Here is a 5,223-nt window from a genome sequence, read left to right as displayed (position 1 = left end):
TTTGGGTCCACATAGTCTTCATGCTGGGAAATTGCTGAGTTTGCAGCAAAAGAAAGGTGAAACTATGAAATATCTTTTAAAGCTTATTTTCAGAAGTGGCACCCATTACTTCTGCTCACATTTCATTAGATAAAATGAGTCATATAGTTAGGCTGTCAACAGAGAAGGAATTTATAATCCTCCTGTAGAGAAGACAGTGAATATTTTGACAAAAGTAAATAATGAGATCTACTACAGCAAGCAAGCTTTTTTTCTCCTTTGTTTTTTTGGAGGCAAAAACTATCAATACATGAGAATCATTTAGTGATTTTTTTCAGTCTAAATGGCACCCATAACACCTCTTTCAGTTTGATTCAATTCATGCCTCTGTGGTTGATAAATGCTATTAGAAATGTCGGTGGGTCATCTTAATTATTTACTTATTTACTTAACATGGGATCCTATAGTTGACCCAGTTCAGAGTATGCCCTTCGTCTTTGTCAGTCAGTGGCCCTAAATGTATGACATAGACACCTGGAGGTCCTCAACCCCTTTATAAGATCAAACTATTTTCATAATAATTCTAAGGCACAAATTACTTATTTCACAGTGTTAACATTTGCACTAATGGTGTAAAAACAAGTGTGGGTAAAACTATTGGTTTTATGGTGGGCATTTTATTACCAATCAAGGCATTTTATTACTAATCAGATGTATTTTTGCTGTGTTCGTGGGATGAGATGAGCTCCATGTGCCCCTACTCTGCCATCTTGATCTCCTGGAGTAACATGTTTTAGATCACACAACTGGTATCAGGATTCAGGCTAGAAAGGGATGCCTGACACCATTCCAAAAGCTAATTCATTTCCATTCCAGCATGGTGCCTTCTCAGAAGTAATTCATTATACCATGCTTTCCACTACATTCAAGCGCCCCAAATACTTTGTATTTAGACTTTGATACCTCAGCATAGTGATTCTGTCTGCCAAATGCTGACTTAGCCTTAGAGTGGTGCCACCTTTGGACAGGAGGATTAGCCAACTATCTGTATTGGAATGCACTATTTTGTTACTATTTAACTTAAGAGAACAGAATAAAAATAAACAAATATGCTACAACCAGTGATTAAAATCATTGGCTCATAAAATTAGTTCATTTGTGGTAAAGATGGAAGTCCTTTGCACTTTTCAATCTGCAACATCTAACAGAGTGTTCACTGTGTTCAGTAAGTATTCAATAAATTTTTGTGAAATTGAATTGAACAAAAGTGAATTGAATTAAATTGAAGTGAAGTGATGTGAGCTGAACTGAATTGATTTGAATTTAAAAGTGAGCTACTCACACTGGAAATTGCGATAACTCTATGAGGCCACTAGGAGGAGACACAATTCAGAACATTAAATTATTTCTAGGAAACCAGAAATGACAGCTTTTCTCCAATCCTGAGTCTTATTGTTGAAATTTAAACCAATCTTGTACTTAGCATTCCAGAAGATGGGAATATGCAACTATCAAAAATCTTTCTTTTACTAGGTTAGGTAAAAAGATAATGTACTGTTTATTTTGAATAAAAATATGTCAGATTTGAGGCAGTACAGTATGTTTTTTGAGGGGGTGGGGAGATAGTCTGGGAAAAACCTTGAGAATGTCCTACTATCCAAGAAAGATAACTGTCTTTTTACAATATTCTCCAATGATGGGAAAAACCTGTCTTGATCTGAATGCCATATAAACAAGGAAACAAACAAACCTTGCCTGCTATTAATCTTAAAGTGATATATACAACACAGACGGTGGTAATGAAGGATGCAGTTGAATGCTTCTCTATAATTGAAAAGTTTTAAACTGTGTAATTGCTGTACTATTGCATCTCATCCCCTTCTGTCATTTTAATAATATATCTAAGACAAACAAAGAAATGTCTATAATAAATTACTATGAAAGTATACTTAGTTTTCTCAAGCACAAATCTGATGAAAATGGAATTTTAATGATTCTGGCCTATTCAGTCTTACATGGAACCATTAGATCAACAAAACCAGCTGTTTTTAAGTTCCATTAGGAGCCAGTATTAAAAATAAAGTAAATATTACGTCTGAGCCTAACTCTATTTTACAAATACCGTCGTTAATTTTAAAAAATACTTTGCTTGATTTATCTTTTTAATTTAACTTCTTCCACTAGATTGTAAAAATAGTTTTACTCCTCATTCTTTATGTCAAATAATATGTTTCTCCCTGGAAATAAGATTCTTTGGACATCCTCACTACTTTACCCACCACCTCTACACTTCAAGGACTCCAAGATATTTCAAAGAAGTATTACGGTAGAACTACAGAGTGATTTTATATAAGTCCACTCAAGTATTTTATAAAACTTCTATGTGAATTTTTGCTGCTCTGGTAAGATCCTCAGAATTCGGCATGGCCCATGAGATTTGGGCAAATGGAGATGTACTCTCCTACCAGATCAGATTTCAAAACAGAAAGGGTAGATAGACTTTCTCAAAAATTAGTTTATGTGCAACACAATGAAGAGAATGTGGAAGACATACACACTTATTGCAGATTTAAAATTCTATACTTGGGAAAGTTAAGAAATATCTTCAAAGTCTCCCTCTTAGTAATCAACAAAGCTAATATTCAAACAATTTTCTGTCTCCTTATTCATGGCCTGTATAGCTTTCTCTACTATGCTCATTCCTCAGTGGTCTTTATAGTCTCCAAAGATTCTCTTAGCCCAATAGCTTTGGTACTACCTGACCATGGACAGTAGAGGGGTCCCTACTAAGCATTCAAATATAGCTCTCAAAGGCAAATGATTACCTTTTTCTCCAAAAATCTTCCGACTTCTTCCTTTCCTAGCTCTGGTCTCTGAAGACTGCAAATACCCTTTACATTTCACTCACTCATAAACCTGACCCATCCAGTTTAGCCCCTTAATTAGGAGTAGTTACTTCATCCCTATTATTTTAGCAGCCTTCAAACTCTTTGCTCACATAAAGGTGACACAGGAAAAATATGTTTTTAAGTATTTTCATTAATTTTTAGAAGGCTTAAAATTAAATTTCTTTATTTAATAAACAACTTGGAAAATTATTTTAGGATGAAAAATTGGTTATTTGATAAATTTGAAATTGGAATTAATTTATTTGCAGCTTGTGCCTGAAGAGAATTTTATCTTTTTTCTGTAGGAACCATACATATAAGCAAGCTGACAGAAGGAAATAATGCCTGGCAGCAACAAGGGTGAATCATATAAACATATAAGAATCCAAATATGTACAGTTAGCCCGTTCTATATTCTGCAGACCATTTTGATTAAAATCAAGCAAATCAAGAAAAGATCAGTTAAAATAATTAATTTCAAGGCACATGAAATCATCAACAGTAATTTCTTGGCAGCTCAAAAATATCCTAATTTGCTGAAAACTTTTTACTCTTTTCCATGAACTTCGTTCTGCCAGTCCTTTCAAAAACATTTTAAGCCACTGACTCCCTGTATTAAATACCTTCCTGTTTCAATTATCTAGAGTAATTTCTGTTTTCCTGAACAAATCCTGTTAAAAATCTGCTTTGCTGTTAGCAACTGAAACCATATACTGAATCACCACCTGATAAGCATATGTTTAGTATGTAATTACATAAGCATATTCTTTAATAAATAAATGGCAAATTGTAGTGGGTAGACACATGAAAAAATAGAATAAACAGACTAGCCAATTTATTTATTTATTTATTTATTTATTTATTTATTTTTGCTGTACACAGGCCTCTCACTGCTGTGGCCTCTCCCTTTGCGGAGCACAGGCTCCGGACGCTCAGGCTCAGCGGCCATGGCTCAGGAGCCTAGCCGCTCCGCAGCATGTGGGATCTTCCCGGACCGGGGCACGAACCCGTGTCCCCTGCATCGGCATGCAGACTCTCAACCACTGCGCCACCAGAGAAGCCCTAGCCAATTTATTTTGATCATTTGTGTCTTTTATCATCACATAAATTAAAGGGCAGTCTTCAAGCCAAAAAAGGAGGAAATCAGAATGTATTATAATTCTCATGATTTTAATTTATACTACCTCAATTTTAATATTTTAAAACACCTCTTGATTGCTAAAATGTATATTAATTAAATTCAAGCAAAGAACAAAATTAATTTATTAACTAAAGTCATCTAAAGGCAGTAATACATACTCATTTATTTCTTTCTAAGTAGTGTTATTTCCATGTGCTGATAAAATGAAATTACACTGTTCACTGCAAAGCAAATTTCCAATATCATAGTTTAAGATTTGGAAAATTTTAAACTACATAATACTGGCTACTATAAATGACAAAGATGCATCTTAATTACCATCCAAGTATGATCCCAAATGGAAATATTATCGTCTTTATTACTTTCCCAACTCTTTTATCAAGTATATTCAATACATAATTGGATTTTTTCTTCTAAATATTTCTGAAGGTATTTTCACAACATCTGTTAATTGATCTCTCTACCAATAGTTTCTTTCTTTTCTATTTTCCTTCCATACTACAACCAGAGTAAATTTTCGAATCAAATTATTATCACTTTATTCCTCTACAAAAATGATTTCTAGGGAAGAGTCAGAATTGCCAGGATTACAGACTTCCTGCAGGGCACATGTCAGCTATTCATCCAAAAAAGGCATATGATATTCTCAACATGAAAGAAGATAACTGGGTGCTGAGTGTATGATGGGAATTCCCGTCTCTTTTAAACATATACTACAAGCTTAGCTTGCATATTTGTGAAATATTTATCTAGTCTAAATTTTGCTTTCTCTAGTTGGGATGCATTTTTCTCTACCTTTTTAGTTATAGGGAGACAGTGAGGGAGACCCTTTAAGGGTAACATCAGAGCATGTTGAAATCACAATTATCCCAGCACTGCATCAGAATTTGCCTGACTACATATTTTAATCAGTGTATGCTTTCATGTGGGGAGAGGGATGGAGAATTGTGCCCCGTCTATGCAGACCCTCTAACCAAAGTGATCCAGAGCAAGGGTGACTAGCACCTGCCTGAAGATGACCAAATGCCACACAGCATTTGAGAGAGAAATTGTCAGCTTCTCTATCACTTCAGGATAAGACATGTACCCACAAGTCTTTATCATGAATAGAGTTTTTATAATATTTATTTAATATAGATCTATTTTTGTCCATTTCTCTCTGCTTCCTCAGAAAGAAAAAAAGAAAAAGAAAACTTTTCCTGATCTCACTTCTGA

The 5,223-nt window shown here is 34.5% G+C and overlaps 1 long non-coding RNA gene across 1 annotated transcript; it reads left to right on the top strand.

Moving 5' to 3' along the window:
* The first annotated feature begins 1,147 nt into the window (after positions 1–1,147).
* LOC132425599 (uncharacterized) lies at positions 1,148–3,811 on the top strand. The gene is made up of 3 exons (XR_009519465.1): positions 1,148–1,204; positions 3,173–3,227; positions 3,750–3,811. It is a non-coding gene; the product is annotated as an uncharacterized lncRNA (long non-coding RNA).
* Positions 3,812–5,223: the final 1,412 nt, after the last annotated feature.

The sequence above is a fragment of the Delphinus delphis genome, chromosome 5 (assembly GCF_949987515.2).
Source record: "Delphinus delphis chromosome 5, mDelDel1.2, whole genome shotgun sequence".
Lineage (NCBI taxonomy): Eukaryota > Metazoa > Chordata > Mammalia > Artiodactyla > Delphinidae > Delphinus > Delphinus delphis.
The sequence above is the reverse complement of the archived record's forward strand: the minus strand, read 5'-3'. Positions and strand labels throughout refer to the sequence as shown.